The 9112-nt window shown below is 40.9% G+C and overlaps 1 pseudogene; it reads left to right on the top strand.

Annotated features, from left to right (window-relative positions):
- Positions 1-6313: 6313 nt before the first annotated feature.
- On the top strand, positions 6314-7600 carry LOC102839849 (annotated as a pseudogene).
- The last annotated feature ends 1512 nt before the right edge of the window (positions 7601-9112 follow it).

The following is a 9112-nucleotide window of genomic DNA, read 5'->3' as shown; positions in this document are numbered from 1 at the left end:
TCTCTGGTTGTTTCCTTGCCTGCCTCTCTTTGTCACTCATCTTTTTCCCCTTTCTGAGTTCTAATGAGGGTCTCATTAAACACCACAGAAAAATCAAGATTTCAGCAAACTGACTTCCTTTCTGGAGGCTCAATGGATTCATCTTCAAGGAACTGGTAGTTGGCAGAATCCAGTTCCTTGAAACTGTAAAACTGAGGTCTTGTTTTTGCTAACTGTTGCTAATTTCTAGAGATCGCTTCCTTCCATGGTTTGTGGCTCCCTATTTTCATCTTGAAAGTCTTCATCAGTGGGTTAAGTTCTCACATTGCATCTCTCTGATCTACTCTTCTGCCTTCTTTTTCCACTTTTGAGAGCTCCTGAGACCAGATTGAGTTTACCAGGTAACCCAGGATAAGGTCCTCAACTACATGTCCTTAGTCTTAATCACATCTGCAAAGTCCTTTTAGTCATCTGTTTTAGGATTAGAGCAAGAACATATCTGACCCATTGCCACTGACTCAGTGCCAACACATAGCAGCCATTTAGAACAGAGTCGAATTGCTCCCGAGGGTTTCTGAACCTATAAATCTTTATGGGAGCAGACTGTTATGCTCAGAAATATGTAATTCATTGTAACTGGATCAATATGAGAAAGGCTAACTCCAAGTGAGAAGGCCAGGGAAGTCTTCAGTGGGGCCTGAAGGGGTAGGATAATGGGATGGTGAGGGGATCCCAGGCTGAGAGTTGAACCTGTGCCTAGTCTGTTGAAGGAATGAAAGTGGACTGGTGTGATAGGTAGAGGATGAAGCAGGGTAGGAAGTTGAGAAGGAATTGAGTAGGTGAGTCTGGTCAGGCAGCATGTTGCTGGAGATAAGACTGTGGCCTGTGGGAGTCAGGCGGACCTGGGTTTGAGTCTCAGCCACTTAATTTTATGACCACAGGCTACTTAACCTCCATAACTCTCAAATTCCTCAATGTGAAGTGGGGTACCAATTCTAGCACCTATCTCATAGAGCTTTTGGGAGACCTTGTTGACATAATGTTTAAAGCATGTAAAGCTTAGCAAAAAGTACTGTTATTAGCATTACCAATCATATTCTTTCTGGATTGTGGCTGAATCACCCATCAATAAGGGGCCAGAATCTGAAAGGACCAGACAGGTTATGGGAGAATTCTGCCAGGCTCCTCTTGTGCCTCCAGTATCATTGATTACATGAGTGGGTTTCCCACATGCCACCTGCCCTTATTACCAAGGGGAGAACCCAATTAGTTCATAAAAGCTCTTCCTGTGCCCACCCTGAACTTGCACTGCACTCTGGTTAATCCTGAAGACAAGAGAGGTGTTTCCAAGACCAGTCCTCTGAAAAACCAGGTCTTCTAAAGAGACGATTAGGCACCTCCGCATTTCCGAGATGTTTTAAACAACACATTAGATTATGACTCGGGGCAGTAAGAGTGATATGTCTGGATCATCATCTGCCTACAAATGTTGGCCCCTAAATACAAATGTTGATGCCACATATAATTGAATTGGGTCCAGGTGTTGAATAACTTCAAGTGTTCAGAACTCATTTTCAAAAAAGTGGGGAAGGGTATGTCTGTGGTTGTTAAGTCAGTTCCAACTCATAGAGACCCTCTGCACAACAAAATGAAACACCATCCTCACAATTGTTGCTACATTTGAGTCCATTGCTGCCGCTATTGCGCCAATCCATCATGTTGGGGCTTCCTCTTTTTAGCTGACACTCCACTTTACCAAGAATGATGTCCTGTATGTATATGTCTATATGGTATATTGTAGTTATTGTTGTTAACTGCCATCGAGTTGGTTCCATAGCAACCCTGTATAAGGTTTCTGAAGAGCAGCTGGGTGAGCTTGAACCACCAACCTTGTGGTTCAAATGACTCTGCATCCCAGCACATTAACTCACAGTGCCACACCAGGACTGCATGTGAGTATATATCTATATGAATTCTGGTATGGCGCTGTGCATTAATGCGCCAGACTGCAAAGCCATTTCAACTGCAAGGTTGGCAGTTCAAGCTCACCAGTTGCTCCCTGGAAACCCTATACAGGGTTGCTATGGGTCGGAACTGACTTGACGGCACTTCACAACAACAACAAAATATGCCTTGCAGAATTACTTATTTTGAAACAATTTCTAATTCTAAGCTAAAAAGCAAATTAAATAAGGAAATCACATATGTAAGAAGTAACCAGAAACTGCTCAGTTCTGTATTTTCTCTGGTTTATGCTACACAGCTAGTGCAAACTCTGGTAACTGAGCAGAACCAGCCCTCATGCCCTAACTGCCTTAGACTAGCCCTTTATCATCACTAGCCTGTCTGGGATTATTTAATATTATTTGGTATGGATTGAATTTTGTTCCCCCAAAATATATGTTGGAGTCCTAATAAACTTTGACTCCTGTGAACATAAGCTCATTTGGAAAGAGGGTCTTTGAAGATGTTGTCAGTTAACCTGTGGTCATACTGGAGTAGGGTGTGTCCTAGTGCAGTATGAACGGTGTCCTTACAAAGAGAAGAGACACAGTCAGGCACAAAGCGAACTTAGTCATGTCACGACAGAGGAGGACATTGGGGTGATGTCTACAAACCCAGGAATTCCTGGAGCCATCAGAAACTGAAAGAGATAAAGAAAGATCTTTGGAAAGAAAGGCATTGGAGAGACAATGATTCCACTGACACCTTGCTTTTGAGCTTGCAGTCTCCAAAACTGTGAGAAAAAACTTCTATGATGACTGGCTTTGGTACCATCTCTCTTGTGGTTCTTCAATGCAGTAGCTTTAAGAAACTTGTTGTTGTTGTTGTTAGGGGCCATTGAGTCAGTATTGACTTATAGAGACGCTATGCACAACAGAATGAAGCACTAGACAGTCCTGGGTCAACCTCACAATCGCGTGGCTATGTCTGAGCTCATTGCTGCTGCAACTGTGCCAATCCATCTCATTGGGGTTCTTCTTTTTCTCTGACCTTCCACTTTACCAAACATGATATCTTTCTCCAGGGACTGGTCTCTCCTGATAATATGTACAAAGTATGAGAAACGAAGTCTGGTCATCCTGGTTTTCAAGGAGCACTCTGGTTGTACATCTTTCATCTATTTATTTGTTCTTCTGGAAGTTCCTGGTACTTTCAATATTCTCCTCCAATATCGTAGCTCAAGTGCATCAATTCTTCTACAGTCTTCCTTAATCACTGTCCTTAAGAAACTAATAGGTACAAAACTAATAAATAGTAATTAAAAATACAAATCAGCAAAAAAGAAAAAAATAAGTCCATGATTTTATCTCCCCATAAATAATTTCAAAACCAAAATAGAATTTCTTTGCACAAACTATCTTGAGGAAATATTTATTAAGCACCAATTTAACAACTTAAAGCTTCCCCAAGCCCACTTCCTACTCCGTACCTGATGAGGTATTGTAAATTAGTAACATAATTGTAAACTGGCATATGGTAAATATTTAATACACATTAACATTTATCATTATCATAAATAAGAATCATTATTATTATCTTACCTAATCATCACAGAAGCTCTGCCAAATTATTACAGATGAAAAAACTGTGGCTGACACAATTAAGTCATTTGCCCAACCTCCATAACTTATAAGGGGTGAATTCAGGACCTGAGCCACAATTATTGGATTCAAACCCCATTCTCTTTGCACTGCTCAGTGTTGCCCCAAATGATGAACAAGAAACACAGCAAGCAAACTTTCCAGGGTAGATCAATTTTACCTTCAGAGTCTTCACCAGATCTGTTAACTTTGATTAAAATCTAGGCTAAACAAGTTTGTTCCAGAATCTTCTAGTACATCAACTACATTAATTTGTAGCCAACTGTTTCGATCCAGATTATTGCTTGTGAGTGAGGCATTGTTAACAAAGATGCTCCAATCATCCATTTAGGATAAGGAGCTGCAGTGACTCCTCCAAAATCCTAGACACTTCCAGTTCGACCTGCGTCTCTTGATTTCTAATCACAGCCAATTCTTTTTTTTAAATAATTATAGCCTGCGCATAAATAAGAAGTTACCAGATTACCCTAAACCCCTTGTAAATGCTTTGGGATTAGGCACTTCATTCCTGTGCCTTCCTAGTCCCTCATTAGAGCAAGTAATTGAGAACTGGCTTAGAGTTAGGGTCAAGTGTCTTTGTCATTCATCTGTGCTTTATTAGACTTCATTTGTTTGGGTCTTCCAGGCTTTCTAGTTTAGAATGATATGAAGAAGATGGATCTTTTAGGTGGTCTACCTCACACACTAGCACTTGCATACACTCATACACATATGCACACACATATATACATGCATGCATTGCACCACGGTGAGTCATGTGTTTGAATATCCCAAAATATGATATCACCTACTGAATTGACCCAGATCACACCAGGGCAAAGGTTGGCTTGGCACACAATTTGGTATCTGAGGGAATATGAGCTCAGGCGGGGTTAATTAAGGGAGAATCAGCTTTCAGATCATAATTAACATGATGCACTTGAGTCTAGCTTCCTGCCTCCTCTCCAGTCCCTACATGTGAACTGAGAGCCAAGCACAAGCTAGATATGGGGCTTGGGGGCAGATCCAGCAGGTTACTCAGGCTCATGTGGCTCGCAGGGCAGTCTGTAGGACTTCTACCAGACAGCTCCATTGTAAAAGTAGCTTACCTACTGATGGTGACAAATGCCAGGAATTGTACCATTAGAACTTCATCCCTATGGCTTAAAGTTTTCGAGATGCAGAAGACCCTTTATTATAATGTACATGCTTCTGGGAAGAGTGAAGTAAAGCATATTAATCAATGTATCATCATGGTTCTCCAGGGAAACAGAATCAATAGGATATATAGACAGGTGGTCTCCAAAGTATGATGGATTTCAGTTACAACGAACCACACTGTGGCCATCCATTTGTGTTTTGTTTACATCTTATTGTTAGTAATACATATGACATACAATGTTGAAATGCATAATTTTCTGATATTATTACTCTCTGCCAACCCCTAAAAACAAATAAAAATCTGATTTTTGACAGTGAGTCAAAACTTATCTGCACTCTGGCTGTAGAATTGATTTTACTCAACTTTTAGAAAAGACTGAAAATACATAAAATTTTAATATAAGCTCCTTGTTTTCAGTACATTTTGTTCATCTGTCAACAATCTTTCATATTCCCTTATTAAACAATGTTTTAGGCTGCACTGTGAGCCATGAATGCACTGTTGTCTTTACTTCTTCATCAGAGGTGAATCTTCATCCTCAAAGGGCTGCCTTCAGGGAACCAAACAGGTGAAAGTCCCATGGAGCAAGATGTGAACTATAAGGAGGCTGCTTTAACACCTCAAAATGAAGTTTTTGCAGAGCGTCAACAGTGTGGGCAGAGGTGTGTAGACCTGCATTGTCATGACAGACCCTCTGCTTTGAACTCAAAGTTTAGGTTTCACCTCTTCAGTGAGCATTTCACTGTAATGAACATTGTTGATTGTTTTTCCTGATAGTGTTCTAATATTGACCCTTGAGAATCCCAGAAAACCATAAGCTATAAGCATCAATTTTTCTGCTGATGGTTGACTTGAACTGTTTCTTGGTTGTCAATTGAGGATATTTCCATTTCATACTCTACCATTGACTCTCAGGCTCATAGTGATGAATCCATGTCTCATTACCAGTAATGATTTTTTTTAATGAAAGTTACCTTCCAAACAAAACATTTTGTTTACATATGTCTGAACACTTCTGATCATGCTTTTTCATGAGTTGTTTCAGTACCCATCTTGCACAAACTTTTCAAAATCCAAGTTTGTTGTGGATTATTTCTTAGACAGAACCATGGCTGATTTGCAAATGGTTTGCCACATGATCCAGTGTCACCTATCTATTAGACAAAATCACTCAATGCTGCCATCAGCCTTGGATGTGAGTTGACATTTTATTGTAACTGAAGTGCAGGTAATTTTTACTCACCCTCGTATAAAGAGACTGATGATAAAGGGAAAAAATAATGAAAACTAAAGAGAAACTAAGGTATTCGACTTACATCAGAATTGACTTACAGCTGAGTCATCAGAACCCTGGTGTTAGTCTAGGACGATCTGTACAGGTAGTCTGTTCTGATGACTCAGCTGCATATATAAAAACATTCATGGTTGTTATGTGCCTTCAAGTCAGTTCTGACTCATAGGGACCCTCTATAGGGTTTCCAAGGAGTGGCTGGTGGGTTTGAACTTCCAGCTTTATAGTTAGCAGTCCAGTGCTTCTCCTTATTGTTAGTACATACATATACAATAGAGAAAGAATTATTTTAAGGAAATGTCGCACATTATTATGGGAGCTAGCAAGTTCGAAATATGTGAGGTAGGTCTGCAGGCTGGGAACTGGACAGGATTTCTATGCTACAGTCTTGAGGGAGAATTCCTTCCTTCTTTGACAACTTTGACTTTTGCTCTTCAAGCCTTCAGCTGGTTGGATAGGGCCCACCCAAATTATGGAGAGTTGAAACCCTGTACAGGGTCGCTAAGAGTCGGAACCGACTCCACAGCACATAACAACAACAACAATAGAGACTGACGTGCTTTACTTCAAAGTCAGTTGAAGAGAAGCATTTCCGGTGACAGTGGAGGTGGTGTGGAGCTGGACCTGCGAGCTGTGCGCAGCGGGCCAGGGGAGCGTCTAGGACAAAGTCAGTAGAACTACCACCAAACATTCATCACTTTCGTTGGACGTGCCAATCATTTCTTCACTGTAACTGACTCCAGGAATATCCTGTTAACCAACGAACAACTAGAGAATGCAAGAAAAACAATACATGATTCCAGACAAGGAATTGTGCCTCCTGGTCTTACAGAAAATGAGCTATGGAGAGTCAAGTACATCTGTGATTCAGCTTTTCATCCTGACACAGGTGAAGAGATGATTTTGATAGGAAGAATGTCAGCTCAGGTTCCAATGACCATGACCATCACTGACTGCATGATGATGTTTTATAGGTGTTCACCAGGGGTGCTCTTCTGGCAGAGGGCTAACCAGTCCTTCAGTGAGGTAGTCAATTACACCAACAGAAGCGGAGACGCCCCTCTCAGTGTAAACGAATTGGGAACAGCCTATGATTCTGCAACAACCGGTGCTGTAACTACAGCTTTAGGACTTAATGCACTAACCAAGCATGTCTCACCCCTAATAGGACGTTTTGTCCCCTTTGTTGCCGTAGCTGTTGCTAATTGCATTAATATTCCATTAATGAGGCAAAAGGAACTGAAAGTTAGCATTCCTGTCACGGATGAAAACGGGAACCGGCTGGGTGAATCGGCAAATGCTGCCAAGCAAGCCATCACACAAGTTGTTGTCTCTAGTATCCTCATGGCAGCCTCTCTTTATCATGAACACTTTGGAAAAGAAAGCCTTCTTAAAGAGATTCCCCTGGATGAGTGCACCTATTCAAGTTGGATTAGTTTGGTATTTGCTACTCCCCTCTGCCATGCTCTGCTTCCTCAGAAAAGTTCCATGTCTGTGACAAATTTGGAGGCTGACCTGCAAGCCAAGATCCAAAAGACCAATCCGAACTACGTACAGCGTGTGTACTTTAACCAGGGTTTGTAAAAGAGGAAGTGGAACCTCTGGGGCTCACCCTGCCACACACATGGTGCAGCCACAGTGATGAGGAAAACCTCATTCAACCTGCATTCTCCTAACTACTAAAACATTTCCAAGAGCGACATTAGCCTTCTTATAGAAGCTGCTGCATTAAGTACACAGCACCTGGTGCAACCAGGTACCTGACACCTGCTGGGGCCCTCCAGCTGAATCATGTAGTTTACAGAAATACCCTTCTATAGATTTTATAATCATTATTTTCCCAGGACAGTGTCCTAGCCCTCACCTAGGGTTTTAGAAAGCACTCTGGTAGCATAGTGGTTATGAATCAGGCTGTGAACCGCAAGGTCAGTAGTTCAAAAATACCAGCTGCTTCATGGGAGAAAGAGGAGGCTTTCTGCTCCTGTAAAGATTTACAGCCTCGGAAACCCTGTACAGGGTCGCTACGGGTTGGAACCGACTCGATGACACTTAACAACAACAACAACTAAATGTAGAGTACGGTGGTCTATATATATTCAATAGATATTTATTATCAATCAGTGAAGAGGGAATCTGTTTAAAATAATGAATTTTCACCCCAGTCATATTTTAAATCAAGGAAATATCAGAAGTAATTCAGGAAAAAACAAAAGTTCTTAGGCCAACTGTAAAAATTGCCCTTATAGATTAAGAGGGGTTCACTTCCCAGTTTGGACAATGGGCAGGTCCCAAGTAGGAGATGAACTTCTGAATGCATAGCATAAAGACTCCTTCCTAAACCTTCCAGAATCAGCATAAATGATCTGAGGGATAAGCCTTCCCTGCTGCCAGCAACTCAATGCATCCATATCATTGGATGTCTTTGGAGGATTGTTAAATGTATTCTGTTTTAAATTCTTGTGATGATGTATGTGGGCCTTGAAGTTGTTGATCTTATACTCATCTGCTTCAAATGATCAATGAACTGAAATAACAAATATAAAAATTTGAAAGTATATCCAACATGCAATGCTGTATGGCTGGATGGAATCAGGTTGAATATGGTCTGGCCCATTTTTCAGGTCATTTGGCCGCCTCCCTTTTCCCTGTCTTTTCTTTATCATCTTCTTAGATTCTTCTGGCCTTCAGAAAGATGCTGAGATCCTGTGTTTGTGAATCAATCCCTAAATAAATTTGACTGTTGTATAATACATTCCACCCTATTTGAAAGTTTCTACAGTGATTCCACATATCCTATATTTAATATCACAGATTATGTTTCAAGTATCGGTGTTCAGAGTGATTATACACTAAGTGCTGATTGTTGTAATTCAGATACATGTCAAGTGAGGGGGGCAGAAAAAAACCAAAAACAACAACCAGGTATCTGTTTCATTTTGGCAGATTATCCAGACAACGTGTCCAGACTGAGTTTCCTCATAAAGGAAAAATGGTGTGCCTTGTACTTGTGTTTCTCTTTTCTCTGAGAGGATTAATGGATCTGAAGCTTTGGATGATTCGGAGGCAACTTTTATACCACCAGAAGTTAAGATCAAA

This window comes from Chrysochloris asiatica, unplaced genomic scaffold, assembly GCF_000296735.1.
Source record: "Chrysochloris asiatica unplaced genomic scaffold, ChrAsi1.0 scaffold00072, whole genome shotgun sequence".
Classification (NCBI taxonomy): Eukaryota; Metazoa; Chordata; class Mammalia; order Afrosoricida; family Chrysochloridae; genus Chrysochloris; species Chrysochloris asiatica.
The sequence above is the reverse complement of the archived record's forward strand: the minus strand, read 5'-3'. Positions and strand labels throughout refer to the sequence as shown.